Consider the following 22,862-nt stretch of genomic DNA (forward strand, 5'->3'; position numbering starts at 1 on the left):
GAAAGTGCGGGGAGGTGGTATTGCATATGGCATTGGTAAGACATACTAAAATACTGTGTCCAGTTCTGGTGTCAACATTTTGAAATATTGAAAAGAGTGCATAAAAAAGCCACAAAATGAGGCAAGGACTGGAGAAAATTTCTTAAGGGACTTAAAGAGCTCAATCTGTTTAGTGTGTCCAAAAAAAAATAAAAAAAAAATTAAGAGGTGATGCAATTATATAAGTACCTTCATGGGGAGAAAATACTGAATAATAAAGGGCTCTGTAATCTACCAGAGAAAGGCATAACAAGAACCAAATGGCTGGAAATTGAAGCCAGACACATTCCAATTGGAAAGAAGATGCACAACTTTAAAAGTGAGGGTGTTTAACCACTGGATCAAACAGTGGATTCTTGATCTCTCTTTGTCTTCATATCAGGACTGCATGCCTTTCTGAAATGTATGCATTAGCCAAACACAAGTTCTTCCGTTCAATGCAGGAAAACCTCTGTGAAATGTTATGGCCTGTATTATACAGGAGGCCAGACTAGATGGTCTAATGGTTTCTTCAGGCTTTAAAAAAAAAGAAAAGAAAAAAATCTATGAATCTATTCATTAATCCTGCATTAGAGGCAGCCAGTTCATATAGTATCAAAGCAGCACGAATACTTCTGGAATAGATTTTATCTGCCACATTACATCTACTGTGTACACACATGCATGTATATACCAAATATTCTTTACTCTTTACACATAGTGGTTTTTCCATGTTAATGTTTAGTGTCTTCTCATATGTTACTGAAATCAAACTTACATGACTCTGTGCTAAGGACAGCAAGCCTTCAAATTTCATTATTCTCTTTCTCTCAAATATAACCTTCCATGGTTTTGTCTTTTACAAGGTCTCATTTTGTACTGTGAAAAACATATATATTACTACTTATATGAATACAGCACCTTTCATCCAAGATTCTCAAAGCTCTTTAAAATCATTTATTAATAAAGTCTCTCAACATTCTTGTGAGATGGGAAAGTATTATCATCACAGCTGGATCACAAAGAGCAGGAACATGCCAGCTTCAGAAAACATAACTGGAGGGAAAAAAGGAATAATACCCCTAAAGTCTTTCCGTTGACTTTGGGTCAGGCCCTAAAACACTAAAAGCAATTCACAAATGTTCATGACATATTGGTAAAAGTGTCTATTTCATAATCTGGGTGATTTATTGATATATCAGGTAATATGAATGCTATCTAACGAGACAAATGTTTTAGCAACCAATTTCTTCTATTGAACAACAGTCAGGAGGCATCCCCTCTAGTTTATTAAGGGTATGTCTACACTACGAAATTAGGTCGAATTTATAGAAGGCGGTTTTATAGAAATTGGTTGTATACAGCCGATTGTGTGTGTCCCTACATAAAATGCTCTAAGTGCATTAAGTTGGCGGACCGCGTCCACAGTACCGAGGCTAGTGTTGACTTCCAGAGCATTGCACTATGGGTAGCTATCCCACAGTTCCTGCAGTCTCCGCTGCCCATTGGAATTCTGGGTTGAGATCCCAATGCCTGAATGATGCAAAACAGTGTCGCGGGGGGTTCTGGGTACATATCATCAGGCCCCTCTCCCTCCATCAGAGCAACGGCAGACAATCAATTCGCGCCTTTTTACCTGGGTTACCTGTGCAGACAACATACCACGCCAAGCATGGAGCCCGCTCAGCTCAGCTCACTTTCACCATATGTCATCTGGGTGCCGGCAGACGTGCTACTGCATTGCTACACAGCAGCAGCAGCTAATTGCCTTTTGGCAGTAGACGGTGCAGTATGACTGGTAGCCTTCATCGGCGATCTGGGTGCTGGCAGACGTGGGGCTGCATTGTTACACAGCAGCAGCCCCTTGCCTTTTGGTAGAAGATGGTATATTACGACTGGTATCCGTCGTTGTCGTACTGACTTCCCAATGATGATGATGACTATCAGTCGTAGAATGCTATTTTCTGCCAAGCACCCAGTATTTTCTGCCAAGCACCCAGAAGATGCCGAGGGCTATCAGTCATGCTGCACCGTCGTCTGCCAGTTTAAGATGTAAAAAATAGATTTGTTCTGTATTCATTTGCTTCCCCCCCCCTCCGTGAAATCAACGGTCTGCTAAACCCAGGGTTTTGAGTTCAATCTTTAGGGGGGCCATTCTGTGTGACAGTTGTTTGTGTTTCTCCCTGAGGCACAGCCACCTTTGTTGATTTTAATTCCCTGTACCTGTACACCATGTCGTCACTCGCCCCTCCCTCCCTCCCTCCGTCAGATACTAGTTTCGTGCCTTTTTTCAGACCAGACGCCATAGCCCTGGGATCATGGAGCCCGCTCAGATCACCGCGGCAATTATGAGCACTATGAACACCACGCGCATTGTCCTGGAGTATATGCAGAGCCAGGACATGCCAAAGCAAAACCAGGACCAGACGAGGAGGCGATTGCAGCACGGCGACGAGAGTGATGAGGAAATTGACATGGACATAGACCTCTCACAAGGCATAGGCCCCAGCAATGTGCAAATCATGGTGTTACTGGGGCAGGTTCATGCCGTGGAATGCCGATTCTGGGCCCAGGAAACAAGCACAGACTGGTGGGACCACATCGTGTTGCAGGTGTGGGACGATTCCCAGTGGCTGCGAAACTTTCGCATGCGTAAGGGCACTTTCATGGAACTTTGTGACTTGCTTTCCCCTGCCCTGAAGCGCCAGAATACCAGGATGAGAGCAGCCCTCACAGTTGAGAAGCAAGTGGCGATAGCCCTGTGGAAGCTTGCAACGCCAGACAGCTACCGGTCAGTCAGGAATCAATTTGGAGTGGGCAAATCTACTGTGGGGGCTGCTGTGATCCAAGTTGCCAGGGCAATCAAAGACCTGGTGATATCAAGGGTAGTGACTCTGGGAAACGTGCAGGCCATAGTGGATGGCTTTGCTGCAATGGGATTCCCAAACTGTGGTGGGGCGATAGACGGAACCCATATCCCTATCTTGTCACCGGAGCACCAAGCCACCGAGTACATAAACCGCAAGGGGTACTTTTCAATGTTGCTGCAAGTCCTGGTGGATCACAAGGGACGTTTCACCAACATCAACATGGGATGGCCAGAAAAGGTACATGATGCTCGCGTCTTCAGGCACTCTGGTCTGTTTTGAAAGCTGGAGGAAGGGACTTTCTTCCCGGACCAGAAAATAACAGTTGGGGATGTTGAAATGCCTATAGTTATCCTTGGGGACCCAGCCTACCCCTTAATGCCATGGCTCATGAAGCCGTACACAGGCAGCCTGGACAGTACTCAGGACCTGTTCAACTACAGGCTGAGCAAGTGCCAAATGGTGATGGAATGTGCATTTGGATGTTTAAAAGCGCGCTGGTGCAGCTTACTGACTCGCTCAGACCTCAGCGAAAAGAATATCCCCATTGTTATTGCTGCTTGCTGTGCGCTCCACAATATCTGTGAGAGTAAGGGGGAGACATTTATGGCGGGGTGGAAGGTTGAGGCAAATCGCCTGGCCGATGATTACGCGCAGCCAGACACCAGGGCGGTTAGAAGAGCACAGCAGGGCGCGGTGCGCATCAGAGAAGCTTTGAAAATGAGTTTTGTGACTGGCCAGGCTACGGTGTGAAACTTCTGTTTGTTTCTCCTTGATGAACCCTCCGTCCCCCCCCCAACCCAGTTCACTCTACTTCCCTGTAAACCAACCCCCCCCCTTGAGCACCGCCTGCAGAGGCAATAAAGTCATTGTTACTTCACATTCATGCATTCTTTATTAATTCATCACACAACTAGGGGGATAATTGCCAAGGTAGACCGGGATGGGTGGGGGAGGAGGGAAGGAAAAGGACACACTGCAGTTTAAAACTTCAACTCTTATTGAAGGCCAGCCTTCTGATGCTCGGGCAATCATCTGGGGTGGAGTGACTGGGTGGCCGGAGGCCCCCCCACCGTGTTCTTGGGCATCTGGGTGAGGAGGCTATGGAACTTGGGGAGGAGGGCTGTTGGTTACACAGGAGCTGTAGCGGCGGTCTCTGCTCCTGCTGCCTTTCCTGCAGCTCAACCATATGCTGGAGCATATCAGTTTGATGCTCCAGCAGCCGGAGCATCGACTCTTGCCTGTCTGCAAGCTGACGCCACCTATCATCTTCAGCCCACCACTTGCTCTGTTCATCCCGCGATTCAGCCTGCCACCTCTCCTCTCATTCATATTGTGCTTTTCTGTAGTCTGACATTGATTGCCTCCACGCATTCTGCTGTGCTCTGTCAGCGTGGGAGGACATCTGGAGCTCCGAGAACATATCATCCTGAGTCCGCCGTTTTCTCCTTCTAATCTTCACTAGCCTCTGTGAAGGAGAAACATTTGCAGCTGGTGGAGGAGAAGGGAGAGGTGGTTAAAAAAAGACACATTTTAGAGAACAATGGGTACACTCTTTCAAGTTAATTTTTGCTGTTCACATTACACAGCACATGTGCTTTCGTTACAAGGTCGCATTTTTCCTCTTATATTGAGGGCCTGCCGGTTTGGTGTGAGAGATCACTCACGCAGTGCCAGGCAACAGATTTCGGCTTGCAGGCAGCCATGGTAAGCCACAGTCTTTTGGCTTTTTTAACCTCCTTAACATGTGGGAATGGTTTCAAACAGTAGCGCCTTCATTTCCCGTTGGGTTGGCCATTTAAAATGGGTTTGCAATGTAAAAGGAGGGGCTGCGGTTTCTGGGTTAACGTGCATCACAAACCCAACTAACTCCCCTCCCCCACACACCCAATTCTCTGGGATGATCACTTCACCCCTCCCCCCACCGCGTGGCTAACAGCGGGGAACATTTCTGTTCAGCAGAGCAGGAACGGGCACCTCTGAATGTCCCCTTAATAAAATTGCCCCATTTCAACCAGGTGACCGTGAATGATATCACTCTCCTGAGGATAACGAAGAGCGATAAGGAATGGATGTTGTCTGCATGCCAGCAAACACCGGGACCATACGCTGCCATGCTTTGTTATGCAATGATTCCAGACTACGTGTTACTGGCCTGGCGTGGTAAAGTGTCCCACCATGGTGAACGGGATAAGGCAGCCCTCCCCAGAAACCTTTTGCAAGGCTTTTGGAGTACATGAAGGAGAGCTTTCTGGAGATGTCCCTGGAGGATTTCCGCTCCATCCCCATACATATTAACAGACTTTTCAAGTAGCTGTACTGGCCGCGATTGCCAGGGCAAATTAATCATTAATCATTAAACACGCTTGCTTTTAAACCATGTGTAATATTTACAAAGGTACACTCACCAGAGGTCCCCTGTGTGCCCTCAGCATCTAGGAGCACGCCTTGGGTGAGTTCGGGGATTACTGGTTCCAGGTCCAGGGTGATAAACATATCCTGGCTGTTGGGGAAACCGGTTTCTCCACTTCCTTGCTGCTGTGAGCTATCTACATTATCTTCATCCTCATCTTCCTCGTACCCCGAACCCTCTTCCCTGTGTATGTTTCTCCATTGAAGGAGTCAAAGCACACGGTTGGGGTAGTGGTGGCTGCACGCCCTAGCATGGCATGCAGCTCCGCATAGAAGCGGCATGTTTGCAGCTCTGCCCCGGACCTTCCGTTTGCCTCTCTGGCTTTGTGGTAGTCTTGCCTTAGCTCCTTAATCTTCACACGGCACTGCTGTGCATCCCTGTTATGGCCTTTGTCCTTCATGGCCTTTGAGACCTTTTCTAATATTTTGGCATTTCGTTTACTGGTACGGAGTTCAGCTAGCACTGATTCATCTCCCCATATGGTGAGCAGATCCCGTACCTCCCGTTCTGTCCATTCTGGAGCTCTTTTGTGATCCTGGGACTCCATCATGGTTACCTGTGCTGATGAGCTCTGCGTGGTCACCTGTGCTCTCCACGCTGGGCAAACAGGAAATGAAATTCAAACGTTCACAGGGCTTTTCCTGTCTACCTGGTCAGTGCATCTGAGTTGAGAGTGCTGTCCAGAGCGGTCACAATGAAGCACTGTGGGAAAGCTCCCGGAGGCCATTAACGTCGAATTCCGTTCACACTACCCCAATTCCAACCCGCTAAGGCCGATTTTATCGCTAATCCCCTCATTGGAGGTGGAGTAAAGAAACCGATTTAAAGGGCCCTTTAAGTCGAAAAAAGGGACTTAGCCGTAAGAACGTGTCCAGGCTTAATTCGATTTAACGCTGCTAAATTCGACCTAAACTCGTAGTGTAGACCAGGCCTTAGTTTCAGACGGATCCTTGACAAAACAAATAATTGTTTTTTCTCTCTCAATAATATGAAAGTGTCAAGTGCCCAGTATTGGAAATGGGCCTAAACCAAAGCCCACAATAAAACAGCCCTGGAACTTGTGTGTGTGTGAGAGAGAGAGAGAGAGAGAGAGAGAGAGAAAGATCTAGAGCTGAAATTTTCCATTTGTCCAACCTAAAATCCAAGGTAAGATTTGGGAGTTTTCCTAATTGTTTGACACATTGAACTGAATTGTGGGGGTTACATCTTAAAAAGGATCTCAACCAGGCCCCCACTTGTGTACAAGAAAAACTGCAGTTGCAAATATATTTTTCCTTTTGCATGATTTATAAATTCTAATGCCAGGATGTGTAATGACCCCAACAAGCATTGCTACTGGAGATAAAACCAGAGCACAAGATTCAACCACCTGGCATGTATTTTCCCCTCACCTTTCTATACCTCGCTTATATGAACCAAGTCCTGAGGTCCTTACTGAGCTAAAATAAGGGCTACAGCTTACAGGCTCTTCTGCTTGTAATATTTTGGATTTCCCACTAGCTGTGTATTTTATAGACTTTCCAATGACCACACAGGCAGCTGGGGGAATCTTATCCTGGAATAACAGTGAACTTACAATTTTGGAAGGCCTTGCTCATCAGAGTCTTTGTGCCTGCCTGAACAGCTCACTACAGCTCTGATTTGAACTAGAAGACAGGCACAACACTATGCAGCACTTCATTGTGTCATCTGGACTGTCTGCTCCCATTTTGGGGAGGAAAGGCCTTAAAAATATATATCCTGCCCAAGCTCATTCCTTGATGCATGGAGTAATATTTCAAAGGAGTTATAGGTGTTTCCCAGTTGAGTGTATTCAATACACAAGCAACTGCTATACAGAAGGGTTGGTTTTCAAAGCAACCTAGCTGAACAGATTCATTAGACTAGTTACAGTTAAAAAAAAAAAAAAAACCAAAAACACCTAAGGAGCAAAACACTTGAGCCCCAATTTCGAGTTCTCAAACATGAGTGCCTGAGTTTCTTCTGTTCCAAAATGGGTCCCCCAGCTGGTACTAAGGCACCTAAATCCAAATGTATTGGATTTCTAAGTGTAGCTATTAGTGCCCAGGACTGTAGGGAAACCTATCCTTGCTGTACACCTGCATTGTATGGTGGTACTATCTAAGAAAGGAATAAATACACACCTTGGTGAAAGATAACCTGGTGTATGTTTGTGACTATGAAACTATCTGAACCAGGCAGGCAGTGCAGTTCACTGGGTAGCAACAGAGGCGCTATGTGACAGATGTATTGAGTGATTCTGAAAATCCCATCTCTAGTTTGTAGTCCTAAAGAGATGCTCTTGTGGTAGGTAGAGCATGTGCCTTCCACAGTTAGAGCCTAGTATATTTTGGCACTATTGAAAGCTAATGACTGCTGCTAACAACTTAAAATGCTTCCTGAAGACTATTCTAGGCAGCAAGCAATCTCATTGCTGGATATGGGTCTTTTCACAAGCTTAAAGATATTTATATGCTTATGTGCTTTGCTGGAGTGCGGTTTCTCTGAAATGCTGACATCAACAGAAATTTTAGAATGCCCAGTACCTCCGAAAACCAGATGCCTTATTTAGGTGCCTAAATTTGTGCTTAAGAGGCTAACTTCAGGCTACCAGTTTTGAAATCTTGGCCATAAATGTTTTTAGGATGCTTTGAGATGACAGCTGTTGTATAAATGTCTTTAGAAATATTTGACAAAAATAGATTCTTTCCCATAAAACTTCCCTTCAGGATACTGAAAAATGTCCAATCCCCAGAAAAAAGTAGAACAGGTAAAGAGTTAACTTTTTTCTAAAATAAAATGGGATGGGAAGTGATAGGGGACTTTTATGGTTCCATAATGGTCAAGATGTGATACACTCTTGCTCACAAATCAAAGGATTGAAAGCTGCAAAACTTCAATATTGAACAGGGCTTCTCAGAGCCAGGCAAAATGCCATCCTTTTTATAGGTTCAACAATATCCTTCTGTTTCTCATCTTTTACACAGGCATTATACTAGTCATTCAAATCCCTGGGATGTCTAGGATTTTTGACTCTTGTACAGCATCTAAAACACTGGGTCAACTGTGAATAAATGTAACAAAAACCAAGACAAAAATTCACTGAAGAAAAAAATGGGTAAAATCTATGGATGAATGGATGTTGTGTAGAACATCAAGATGTGTGTTCACGTTAATGAGAATGGTGCAGCTTAGCAAAACAGTGGGGTCAGGACCTACATTATGTTCCTATAGCATATAAGCCACTTTAAAAAAAATCCTTTGTGTAGGATGAAATTGTACCATAATTTATTACTGAGTGAACAAAAGTTTTAAAGATGAACAGAAAAACAAAGTTGTCTTATGTCACTCACTACACAAAGTAAACCTTAACCTGCTCTATATTTAGGATCCTTCCAAACTCTTACTTCCATTAAAAAGAAGAACTGGAGTACTTGTGGATACAGACTAACACGGCTGCTACTCTGAAACCTGTCATTACTTCCATTAGAAATTGTATTGACTTCTAGTGAAACCTCAATCCTGAGATGATTTCTTCAGATTTGAATTTAATTGTAAACTCCAAACTGGACCAGAATCTATTGTATTTAGTGAATCAGGGGGGAGTTTTAATTACACCTGGCTGTGTTGTAAATGAAATAGGCCTGATCTATGGTTTTAGAAAGCAAAGAAATTGGATGGTTTCACCCAGTTTAAACCTGAAACCAGGCAAAACTGCACTGTCATGACTGAGTATTACTACATTTTTGGAGTTCATTAGAACCTGAAACTCAACCTAAACTTCACAGAGTGAGAACTTGGACAAAGTGAATAAGAAGGGTTGTAGAAAGCTTGTATGTATGTACAAGAAACAGCAAAGTTCCCATGACACTAATTACAATGGCATTCAGGTAAATCTGTCAATAGGCAAGAGAAGAATTGAAGATGCCAAGTACTGAACAAGATATCAAAAAATAGAACAGGTTAACATTTTAAAAATATTAAGACTTTGACAAATTTGGAATTGAAGGGAATAAAATCAGTAAAAAACATTTTTGAGAGTTTGTTTTAAAACAGCTCTCAAACAAGTTTTAGTGAGAGTAATTGAGCATTGTGAGGAAATGAGAAACTCAAGGAAAATGTTTTGACTTTTATTAGAAATAAAGAGTAAGATTCTCTCCTGGACTATAGTCCGTTTGTCACTTAGAGCTGTAAAACCAGCTATGTGATGAGTAGCCCATTGTAGGAGGAATCCCAGGTGATGTAGAGCCTTACATAGAGTCCGAGCTGATGTGGTGCACTTACGTTACCCTTTCTTGCCCCTTTCCCAGTCATTCCCTATATGACAATGGCTGCATGACCAGAGTGTCTCTGGGATCTGTCAATTCCCATTTACTAGAAGGGCTCCTTGGGGTTATAGATAGCTTGGAGTAAAGCCACCTTTACCTCCACACCTTGTGTCAAGAATAGTTTGGCCAAGCCCACATATCGGGGCAAATGTTAAGCGTATACCTTTCAACCTTCAAAATCACCAGTGTGTGACACAAAGTAATTGGAATGTGTGACAAGTAGTCAAAAGATGGAACACCCATATTTTGTTGTCCGTTGAACTATTATGGAAAGATTAAAATGATTTTTTTAAGTTTCAAATCTACTTTTAAGACAGTTTCTCACTGTGGTAATTAATTTAACCAATTTTGTAATCTGTTACACATACGCTAAGGGCAGGGAGGAAGGGACATGGACATTGCCCTGAACGGCTCATGTTGGTCTTTGGAATTTGTGGACAGGGTTCATACCCAGGCTTCTTGAAGAGCACTAGAAAGAGTGCAGAGAAGGGTTGAAAAAGGGAGGGATGATGGCTATCCCCAGTCCATTTCTGGTGGTGGCCCCATCCCCACTGCAAGGCCCTAGCTTTCAATATGGCATCATTGCTGCTTCCCCAAAGAGGTCCTTGTTGCTGCTGTAGTTCTGGTCCCCTACCACATCCCTTCCCTCCAAGAAGTGGAGAAGTATCTTAGGGTTTTTAGATAGGGGAAGAATGAGGACGGAATGGGTTGAGCTGCTATATTTTTCACAGGGAGAGGAAGTGGAGACATCCAGCCAGTGAAAAGTCCAGTTGATCAGGGCCTGCTTCACTGCCTCCCCCACTTCCTGCCAGTGAACAGAATAGCAGTTCGTTCAGCTCCCACCTCACCTGTCCTCTTTCCAAAAATTGTCAGAGAACAAGAAATACTGATCTCAGGGAAATTTTCCCTTCAACAACTGGGATCTAATTATTATGAGTAGGGCTGGAATAAAGCCATTTGGTCACCTAGGCACACCATGATGTGGACTGCCCTGTGGTTCTGCCCCCTGGCCTGCAAGGGTTCCCTCCCTAAGCCAGAGAAGGACTTCCAGGGAGGGGGCCCCCTTGTACTTAGCTCAGCAGCTGAGGTGAATCTTGGGTGAGAGAGTAGAACCTGCTGTGCTGTTCTCCTCCTGCCACACACAGCCTTGTTGGGCAAATATCAGTGGGGACCCCAGAGCAATACAAGGTGCATTTCACACTTCCCAGAGCTATTGTCTCAGTTTGCCTGAAGACTCTGGCAATATCACTGCAATAGTTACACTCAGTTCATGTTTTCCAGCTTTTATTCACAACCATGAGAGCTAGAAACGCACCTGTTTTTCCATTCTGTCACCATCAGTTTTCAATATCTGCATTGATGGGTTGATGGATATGCTTGAGAAGGCAGCTGTCGGTGGTGTTGAGCTGAACACCAGTCTCCTTCAAGATCTCAACTACAGTTCGGAGAATCACTGCAGCTGATGGTTGATCTGGTCAAGAAAGAAGGCGCGTGCATTGCTCTAATTATTCCTTTGGCTAAAATTAAGCCACTGGCCTTTACCATCAAGCATCCAGCTCCAGTTTACAACCAGCTCAGTATTAACCTGTCCAGATGGAGCACTGAGCAAGTGGAAACTGTCAAATATTTCGGCAGCATCATGGATGGTGCTGGAGGATGCTTGAAAGATATGAACACTCCTATCAGCAGCTGCTGCCTTAATTTGACCTCCTTAGTGGCTTTTGTGGGGATGTCATGACATCAAGCTTGCCGCAAAGCGGCAGATGGATAGAATCATGGTTATACCAATTTTATTGCATGGAAGTGAAACATGGGCATTGGGGAAGGCTGAAGAACACTGGATTAACATTTTCAGTTCTTGTCATCTTCATCAGCTGCTCCATAGTAAGTTGCAGGACAAAATTAGAAATGGGGGTATGTGAACATAGCAACCACCTCCATCAGGACTGGTTTAGTTTCAGTGGCTTTAATGGAAAAATCAATGAATGCTAGTGAGTGTCTAATGACTAAGGAATGTTGCTACATGTCTGGGGCCCAAAAGCTTTGGTGGCACAATAAGATTGCTGCTGATGGACATAAATTGAATATCCAGCCTACCTAGAAATCGATCAGGTGGCACTCAATCTGCAAGGAGGCCAGTCTCCCTTTGGGATTTGCCAGGCTGATGATGCTGACATACACAAACCTAATATAATAAAATAAATAATAAATAAATAAATAAATAATAATACTACAGTATATATAACTGAGCACAATGCCATTGTGACGGGTTGGATCACAGAAACCCCCTTGGGAGCTGCCACCCGATGTGCAAAGACTACCCCTGCTTCTGCTTTCCCTGCCAGCTCAGGACTCCAGCACCCTGTCTTGCTGAGCCAGACACTCCCGTCTGGCTCCAGACACAGATCCAGGGTCTGAATCTCCTGTCCCAAAGCTGCAAGTTACCTGAAAACAGCGTACAGAAGTGCGCTTGTCTTTAGCACTCAGATGCTCAACTCCCAATGGGGTCTAAACCCAAATAAATCTGTTTTACCCTGTATAAAGCTTATGCAGGGCAAACTCATAAATTGTTCACCCTCTATAACACTGATAGAGAGATATGCACAGTTGTTTGCTCCCCCAGGTATTAATACATACTCTGAGTGAATTACTAAATAGAAAGTGATTTTATTAAATACAGAAAGTAGGATTTAAGTGGTTCAAAGTAGTAACAGACAGAACAAAGTAAGTCACCAAGCAAAATAAAATAAAATGCGCAAATCTATGCCTAATCAAACTAAATACAGATAATCTCACCCTCAGAGATGTTTCAGTAAGTTTTTCTCAGACTGGACACCTTCCAAGCCTGGGCACAATTCTTTCCCCTGGTACAGCTCTTGTTGCAGCTCAGGTGGTAGCTAGGGGATTCTTCATGATGGCTTCTCCTTTTCTCTCTTCTCTTCCCCCCCTTTATATATCTTTTGCATAAGGCGGGAACTCTTTGTCTCTCTGGGTTTCCACCCCCCCTCACTGGAAAAGCACCAGGTTAAAGATGGATTCCAGTTCAGGTGACATGATCACATGTCACTGCAAGACTTCATTACTCACTTGCCAGCACACACATATACAGGAAGACTCACAGGTAAATACAGCCATCTGCAGACAATGGGAGTCATCAAGATTCCAAACCATCATTAATGGTCCACACTTTACACAATTACAATAGGCCCTCAGAGTTACATTTTATATTTCTAGTTTTAGATACAAGAGTGGTACATTTATACAAATCAGATGATCACACTCAGTAGATTATAAGCTTTGTAATGATACCTTACAAGAGACCTTTTGCATGAGGCATATCCCAGTTACTTACATTCACTTATTACCGTATTTTCTCTAAAACTATCTCAGTTACATTATATTGACTTATTATCAAGTTTTTATAAAACCATATAGACTGCACAACGTCACAGCCATGACTCAAAACTGATCCATGGCCAGGAGAGAGGATTTCTTGCACTCAGCACCAAAAAGAAGTTCACTATCATACAACCTCTTACTCCAGCTGTGTGCTGTTTCCCAGGGTTAGGTCAGTATGTCTAGTGATCTATAATATAAAATAATTGTTTGCATTTGCACGGTGAATTATTTGTCCAGGTTGAAAAATAATAAAATACCCACAGCTACAATGGACCTCTTTTGTTGAATTTATTCAACATTTTGTACAGTCCTAAGGTTGTTTTTACTTTTAATGCAACAGAACAGTCCTATGATAGCATTAGGCGGCAATCAAAATTCAATATGTTCAATTTGTTGTAGCCTGCAGCCTAACATCTTAATCTTTTGTAACTATATGCTCTGAAAGAGATTGTATATCTCTTGTTCAGTTATGTCATGAAAAGCACAGTTGCCAACTTAGCATACTAGCAAAACCCTTCAGAAAAGGTAAATTCTCCCCAAAAGTGATTCCTGCTTTTTTGTAAGGTTTTTATTATCTCAATCAATTATAGTGTTGTCAGATCTACTCACTGGAGTTCCTAAATAACCAGCTTATAGCCATGTCCTTAAAGTAAAGAAGATAATACAGTGACAGTATGTCCTGATTTCCATTCATGAATTCAAAAATAATTTACACAGTGGCTAACTGAACTGTAGCCTAGACAGAAGGCAGATTTAATTCAAAGTTTGCTTAATCCAACAAAGGAACAGTCTAGTCTGACTTTAAACTAGGTATAAAAAAAAAAAAAGAGAGAGAGAGAGCAAGGACCTTTTAAAGATGGAAACGAAGCAGCAGTAGAAGAGTATAATCTACAAAAGTGACTGAAATCAGCCTTTGGTGTCTTGCAATACATGCCAATGATAATTTTATGTTTTTAATTTTTCTCTATTCGCCCATCAGCATTAACCTACTGGATACGTTTACTGACAAACTTCTCTAACAGATTCTGTATGTCAACTACTTTCTTTTTGGGGTAAATACATATATTATGATGAGGCTTAATAAAAATAGTAGAGTTTATTTCTCTAGGTCACTGCTTCAAATCCAGCTCACCAGTGACCAACTGTTGCTTCCTTCTGATGGCTGTACAGTTGCCTATACACTGTCATTCTCAGCTGGCAGCTTTCAAACATACAATGTAACACTACATTGGGCACCTTTTGTGACCATCTCTGTAGAGATGCTAAGGACTGGCATGAGACTCAACTGCCTTTCTCCCCCGGAGAGTTGAGAAAGGGGGCAGAACTAACTTCTGGCTTCCAGACAGTGAGAGTTGTGGTAGCTGTACAGGAAGAGAGCTCTCTCAAGAACTCCTGAGTTCTGAAAAGACTGCCATTGCTTTGTGACGCTATCTATACTATGCTTTTAAAGCATTGCATGATGAAAGAAATGTTTGGGCCAAAGGGGCATCAACTCAGCATCCACTTGTGAATGCACAGATATGTGCACTTGCACTCTTCTAGCACTATCATTTCTATGTGGGGTCATTTACTTCCAGTAGATGGCTGCTCGAATGGTTCCAATATACTTGCAGGTGTCAGAACTCAAAAAGTGCATAAAACTTTGGGTCAGCATGTGCAAAACTGTGCACAGACAAATGGAAGTAGGCTGAATTGAGGCCTTTAAACAACATAGAGCCATTATATATGTAACCCTTCTGCCCATCTAAGTTGGCAGCAACAAGGGCCGGGTTCTATATCTAGGGGTTCCATTTCAATAACACAATGCAAAACCGGTTTGAGCCCCGACCCAGTGACCTGGGACAATTACATACCACCCCCTGGGCGCCACTAAGAGGCAATACTTCCCCTCTCAGAAGCACGGAGTCTGAGTGTAGCAGAAAGTGTTTAACAACATGAGGTAAACGACATCAGCATTAAATTGGAAAAACACCACAAACAGGATTCATAACAAACCATGAGCAAAAGACCCACCCCAGCAAATTGGGCCGTGTCCTTTCCCTTTGGTTCTTGAATCCAGCGACCCAAAAATCACCCAGAGTCCCCAAAGTCCAACAATCCCCAAAGTCTCTGTCCCTGGTCAGTGCAGCCCCAGAGTAAAAGGGGGCATGCAGGGTGTTAAGGGGCACCTTACGTGATTCGAGACTGACTGGCCGTCTCTCCGTGGGGTTCTGCCGCAGCCTTCACCACAAGCCAGTCCACTTCCTGCCGTCCCATGAACTGCTCTGCTCTACGAGCTACTCCGCTCTGGTCACCGACCTGTGAGCCACTCCAGCCGCCCTGACAAACGGCTCTGCTCATCGTTCCTTGGGCCACTCCAACCATCCCCGCAAGGTTCCCCGCCGCTTCTCCAGCCATCCCCACAAACTGCTCCGCCAGCCGCTTAGCAACATAGCTTCAGGCTCCCCCACTAGTTAACACAGCACTTAGTGATCTCAGCTCTTAATAACTTTAGCTCTTTTGTGATTTCAACTCATAGCAGGGGAGCCCCAGTGCTGGTGCACCATTGGCCCAAAGTGAATTCAGCTCAGCAGCCTGTAATTAGACTCTTAATGGAATCAAAGTTAGCTCTGACATTCAACAGTGGAGAGAGGAGATGGTGCAATGGGTGTTTCAGGCCCTCAAAGGTGGGGCCCATACCATCAGATACAAATACCTGTCCCCCTCCTCTCTCAATTCACTGGGTTGTGGAACCCATGTCCCTTGTCTAGCGAGAGCTACTTAGGTGATAGTGAGACCCTCTGTCATAAAACAGTTTAATTTTCTTTGATTCACCTAATCAGAGTATCACTTTATTCCTCCTGCCCCAATAACAGAGAAACTGGGGATCCCACCCCATCCAAAGTAACCACTATCAGTTGCTGTTGTCTCATGCCAGGCAGGTGGGTGTGCCTATACAAACAAGATCAGCCCCTGGAGTTCTTTTCCACACTCGCCATAATTCACCACCAGATGTCAGGGTAGAGCTCATCCTGACTCTGCTTACATATAAAGAGACTACTTAAAGCAATTTGGGACTATCCAACATCCATTGAAATTTATGGGAGTCATTCTTCAGACTTCAAGGAGCTTTGGAGCAGGTCCTTAATCTGCATGTATGAGTGTCACAGAAGAGGGATGCTGAATGCTATATAACTTTTTGAGATAATTTAATAGAGAAAGATCAGGTGACTAGCTCTGTTCCAGCTAGAGTCTGCTGCATGTGTTTTCCTCCATATTTGGGTTTTCTTTTCATCTGGTTCACCTACTGTAAGGTCACATTTTGCTAATGAAAAGAAACTTCTACAAATTTTCACTTCAGTGTCTCTTTGAGAAAGTAGAACACACACACACACACACACACACACAAACACACAGAGCAGAAAAGGAGAAAATCTGCTGTATTTCAGTTACAATGAAATCCTAGCTGAAATAATTATCCCTGGAATGGAGAAAGCACCTGCTAGGCAGCTTGTCAAAACAGAGTGTGACTGTGTGCTGGAGAAAAACATTTGACCACAAGAATTAAAGATGACAAAAGCTTAACAAATATATAAAGCAATTTGTTTTAGCTGCACAAAGTGCTTTCACTTGAATATTTTCATTCTGATGTGTTGGGAGCCTTGTTGGCAAAGTTATCAGGAACTCAGAATTGAAATGTTGATTATTTCTTGGGCTTACATTACCATTTGGCACTGTTATTTTCAGGCTGTTTGGGTAGAAATAAAAAGTATCCTTTTAAAGGGTTTTTTTTGTGTGTCAGATAATAAGCACACACTGAAAGCATGTCAAAGTGGGGAAAGTGAATGAGGATGGTAGCAATTAAAATTTCACTACTATTTCATCAATATTAAGGCAAAAAATATGTATACAGCAAGCATTGCTTTCCATACAAAGCAATTGAAGGGTCTGTACATAAGTACAATAGAAAAAATAAACAACCCTCTGTCCTTTAACAAATGTGCCATGAGTTTCATTGCTGTGTAAATGTATGAAATTAAATATATAGTACGTACTAAAAAAAAAAGTAACCCCACCACCCCAAAAAAAACCCAAAAATCCCAAGCCCACCCTACATTAAGAGAATGTCAGGGTTGCAAAGTCAAGCACTCAAAAGCCAGAATTAAGATTGCCTTTGCAACCTTACTTATGTCTCTTTGTGTGTATGCATTATAACAGGGGTCGGCAACGTTCGGCACGCGGCTCGCCTGGGTAAGCACCCTGGCGGGCCGGGCCAGTTTAATTTACCTGTTGACGCGGCAGGTTCGGCCGATCACCGCCCCCACTGGCCGTGGTTCGCTGTCCCAGGCCAATGGGGTGGCTAGAAGCCGCAGCCAGCACATTGCTCGCCCGCGCCGCTTCTTGCCGCCCCCATTGGCCTGGGACAGCGAACCGCGGCCAGTGGGGGCGGCGATCGGCCGAACCTGCCGCGTCAACAGGTAAATAAAACTGGCCCGGCCCGCCAGGGTGCTTACCCTGGCGAGCCGCGTGCCGAACGTTGCCGACCCCTGCATTATAATATGGTCTTGAATTACATGATCCCATACTACTTTCCCCAGGAACCCTGCCTCATTCAGTGCACAGGGTAGATGGTGCTTACTGAAGAGGTACCTGTTCAGTATTTCTTTTATCCTCATCACTAAATGTGTGGCCCCAGGCCTTATTTCCTACACATCATCCAAATCTTGCACTGATTACAAAATTATTAATATCCTCATTGGTTTTACTGTGGTGCTCATCTCCACAGTATCGGAGTGTTTCACACACATTAATGAATGTATCTTCACAACACCCCTCTGAGATGTAAGATGTATTACTATTCTCATTTTACAAATGAGGAACTGAGGCCAGAATTGTCAGGAGTATCCACTAGTTTTGGATTTTGCAACCTAACACCTAGGTTCTAATTCTTTTAGAGTACTTAAAATGTATGTAATATTTTGCATATACAAAGCCCAGCTCCCACTGACTTCAGTTGCAGGTGTGAGTGCTCAGTGCTTCTGCAAATCAGACACCAAGTAGCTCAAGTCAGGCACCCAGAAAATGAGGAACACCCAATTGGCAACCACCTCTGAAAAGTTTGGTTTAAGTGGTCTACCTAGAATCACATAGGAATGCTGTGATAGAATCAAATTCTCCAGAGCAGCATTCAACTGCCTTAATCATGAGCCTGTACTTGCTCTTTTTTCAGTCCCCTGCCTTATTGACAATATGTTTTCCCAACATTTGCAAGAAATGTGGCAGGGGTCCTATAGCTAATAGCTTTATTAATCCATAATCTGGATTCATTCCCTGAACACCTGGCTTGCCCTGTCCCTCTCTGCACTTCTCTGCATTCAAGTCAGGCCATTTCCCCCTTCTTCTCTATGCTCTCAAGTGCTCACAGGTGAGAGATGCTCTCAATTCTGGTGTCTAGTGCCACAATGGTAGCCAGGAAGATCAATTGCAGCAAAAGCCCTAATAAGTGCTTGTTGTCCTGGGCTAAAGGAATTCTCAATGCAGACAGAATCTTTGGAGAATTTAATGCCAGTCTCTAACAAACTTCCACTGAGCATGTGCAAATGGTGATTTTTAGAGGTTTATGGCTAAGGCCCTTTGGTTTCAATTTTGATTTTGTTTAAAATTCTCCAGGAATTTATCAGTGTTTATTACAAACATGAAAATCAGATGAAAGTCAGTGCAATTAACTTCAGTTTTCTCAAATGCACTCACACAGAAAAATGATAAAAGACAAAAACACCCTATCACCGTGAGAGAACACTTTTCACAAAACGGTCACTCCATATCTGACCTCTGAGTCCTCATCTGCAAAAGAAACCTGCACAACACTTTCAAAAAATAAGTCTGGGAACTTAAATTCATAACTTTTCTGGATACTAAAATCATGGTTTTGATAAAGACAATGCACTTATGGCTTATTACAACAATCTGTAACAAACTAACCCTCCCCCCTTTTCATCCTACAACTGCTACTTAGGACACTACCCACCTCAAATGCAGATGAGGTAGAGCTGTGGTCTGGGCCCTACCTTATCCCCACTCTCCACTGGCCAGCAAAGCTATCCAGCTTTGCAGTGAAGCTAATTGTGCACCCTGGAGTGAGCTCTCCTTGTATGTCACATTAAATGGCAGAAGAGTGGGATCCAATGGGGGGTTTACTGTAACAATAACTCAGAGCAGTGAATAGGCTATTCAGTTCTGTCAGAAAGATACGATCTGAGTGAACTGAGATTAGTTAATATCTGTATAACTCTGAACATTATAAGTGCTATATATTATCACTATAGATTTTGATGAAATGGTATCAGACTATCGCCTATACAGACCCAACTACAGCATAAGGGGCAGGCTTCTGGTCATCCCAAAAGAAGAGCCCTACAACGCTGGAGGCTGGAAGGTCGAGGGCTTTGTACCTTCTCTAGACAGCAGATCCTGCTCTCCTCCTCTGAGAAGACATCACACTAGGTAGAAGAATCTGTGGCTGTTGGAGGGAGGGGATTGTGTAGAGTGAGTTAAAGTTGTGGGGAAGGGTTGTAGGGCCTGGTTAGAGAGATCTCACAGATTTGACTAATTTGGGTGGGCAATAGATGTTTTATCTGCTTATACAAATCAAACTTGATCTCCAAACCAGAAAACTAGAACCAGACAATTTGCCTTTCATCCAATATAGATCAAAGAGTTAATCTTCTTCCTTTAGTTGGAAACAGATTTCTTTCTCTTCAAGGTGCAGATGGAAATACAAGAATACAAGAAGAATGCCCTCTTTTTTTCCCTTTTGTAAACAACCCATTTTAGAAGGCAAACTGAGTATTTCAGAGTAACAAAGTTTCCAAGTTCCAGAGAGATTTCAAATAATCTCACTCTTTCTTCACTCGGTTTAGATTCTACTCAGTATTTCAAGGTTGTTAAAAAAAAAAAGAAGTATACAGAGCCAGTTTTGCCTGGATTCAGAAAAGGAAAAAATATCAAGATTATCAATCATTGCGTTATCCCTAGAAAGCGTAAGATTGGTCTCTTCTTCCAGTGGTGCGATTATAGTGGCCAGATATCTTAATTAATCAGGTCTAACTGTAATGTCTTCATAAAATTGTGTTTTTCTTTGGCTAGTTTATGATGTTCCATTTAATTATCAGATACTTGTAGGCATACATTTTTTTTTAATATATATACATATTGCAACTAAGTCAGGCCAGACAGCTACAAGAGAGTGGTAAAAGACAGGTATATCAGCCCTAGAATGGTAAAGACCCTTTTCTCTGTGAGCTGAAAAGAGGTTTCCTCAGGTCATGACTGAGTACACCGGAGTGCAATTAAGGGCTGCCTGTGACCTTTAAAAAAAAACAACACACCCCCTCTCTTCTGGTGAGAGAGAGAGAGAGAGAGAACGAGAGGAGGAGAGATGAGAGGCAAGCTACAGCTAGGGTAGTGGTAGCATAGACAAGAGGCTGCTCCTGAGTGGATGGCTGTTCTCCTCCCTATGGAGGAAGCAACCAAACTAATGGAGTGTTTGGAAAGGAGTGGCACTCAGAAACCAGCATCACAAGGCAGTCCCCCAGGGAGACTTTTGTGCTATGTTTGTTTCTTCTGTTTGGCTGAAGAGTACAGCTTGAGCTTACCCTGAGACCCACTGTATAAAAAATATCAAAAAAATAAATCCGAGTGAAGAATAAAAATGCTCTGGACTGGGACTGATTTACTCCAGCTCCTCCCCAACACTACCAGAGGGGGAAATGCTGAGCCGGATGAGGTGAAGGAGATGCTTATGTCCCACAATAGTAACAAATTAAATTAAATCATTAAATCCATTCAGAAAGTGAATCTAGTGCAGAATATAGCAGCCCACTCATTAAGATCTGTATCTCACCATGGGTATAAGTCATCATGCATCTGCACAGGCTGCCTACTGGCTTCCCATTGGAGTTTGCAAGTGTTGCAAAGACCATCTATTACTGGGTTTTTGGATGGGAGGAGTGTACTGAGGACTGGTACATGTGGGTGGGATGGTTGATATTGCTTATGTTTAATTTTCATTTTTGATTGTTCAGTTTCTGGTCTTGTGATAGAGGAGATATTACCGGCTTTATCCTTGTTTGTACAACCATATTTTTAATATACTTTGCTTAAAAACATTTAAAGCTTTGAAAAGGGGTGTTTTAAACCTTCTTTTCATATTTTTTAATATACTTTGCTTAAAAACATTTAAAGCTTTGAAAAGGCGTGTTTTAAACCTTCTTTTCATATTTTTAGTATAAATGTTAATAAATAAGTCATTAGAACAAGATCTCCTTCCAGGAACTTTAGTTAGATCAGTAGAAACCCAGCAAGATTATCGATCTTAAGTGCCCTAGAAGTACCCATCATCTCTGTATCTAATCAGAGCAAAATTATAAGAATTTATGGGAAAATGTATTAATTATTTCTGTTCTGCAGAATATAGGGGTGATTGAATTAAATTATGGCTGGCTTTATTTTTATCCAAGCCTGCTCTTCCTAGGAATCTGTCTAGAAAAGGTATCTTTAGATGTAGATCTAAACATTTTTTCCAAGTCTGGACTTAATCTAATCTTTTCTTGCAAAGTCAGAGTCCTACTACTGAAAATATCCTGCCCAAAGAACCAGACAGTCAAAATATGGGTCTTTCCTGCTCCGTGTCCTGATGGAACATCTGCAATTTTGGGAAATTGCAGAAGGTGAAGCAGTCCCTGAAGTAGCTAGGGTCCTATCTATCAAGGATTAAAAGCAGGACTCTGAAATCTGTTCTCTGTGACGAAGAGCCAGTGGAGTTTGCAAAGCACAAGTGTGACATTGTTGCTTTTGAGATGCTTGCTCTATGCACTAAGACCTATCTTCATTCTTTTTCATGGTTCTTGCATTCAGCCTGAGGTAGAGAGCTGGAACAGTGCAACTTGGAGGTGAGGAAAAGGTAGCTAACTTCTTGTCTGTGAGAAAGGGGGACAGTTTCCTGGAAAAACAGTGAATAAAAAATTCATGCTTTGCTACAGAGACCTTGCACTATGTTAATAATAGGTCCTTTGGACACTGGTGAGGTAAAGGCATTGACTCAATGGTGATCCAATTAAATTTTGAGGTGGTCTGTTATCCAACATATACTAAAAAGGACTGTCTCCCAAGTGGAAGTTCCTCTGATCTCACTGAGTTGTGCCCTCAGCCGATAGTTCTCCTGCAAACTGTCCTGTGTGTTGAATACATACAAACACGTCTTTGTGTGTCATGGAGTCATGACACAAGCTTTTGAGGGTCTATGAATGTAACAGATAAGTCACTCCACTCGTGGTCACTCAACACCCTTTCATTAGTGGCATTAGACTTTCTCCAGATTCAGTGCTGTCACTGAATACATTCATGAATCAAGTCAGCTCCACTCATAAGCAAAGAAAGGAGAATAATCGGGGGGGGGGGGGGGGAGGAAGGGGGGGGAAATAGGATTCTTTGTCTTGCTGTCATTTTAACTTTTAGAATCAGATTCTTCCTTCAGTTACACCAAGATACATCCAGAATAGATTCTCCAAAGACAGTGGAGCAACTCTGGATTAAACTGAGGGCAGAATGCAGCCTTTTGTCTTTAATATTTTTGTTTTCCATTGTAGTTTCTACAGCAACTTTTTCTCCAAGTTGTGCAAAACCCATGGCCTCAAAATGTCCTGGGTAGTGGCCTAGTGTGCAAGTAATAGAGCTGGTGTGCTAACCTTTACTTTTCAATGCCAGTTTGACTCCTGCTGGGGAAAGTAATCATTGGATTTGGTGCTGCTGCCAACATCTGCTAGGTTTCTGAATTGCAATCCTGTTGGGAAGTGGTCA

This window comes from Chrysemys picta, chromosome 6 (genome assembly GCF_011386835.1).
Source record: "Chrysemys picta bellii isolate R12L10 chromosome 6, ASM1138683v2, whole genome shotgun sequence".
Taxonomy (NCBI): Eukaryota; Metazoa; Chordata; order Testudines; family Emydidae; genus Chrysemys; species Chrysemys picta.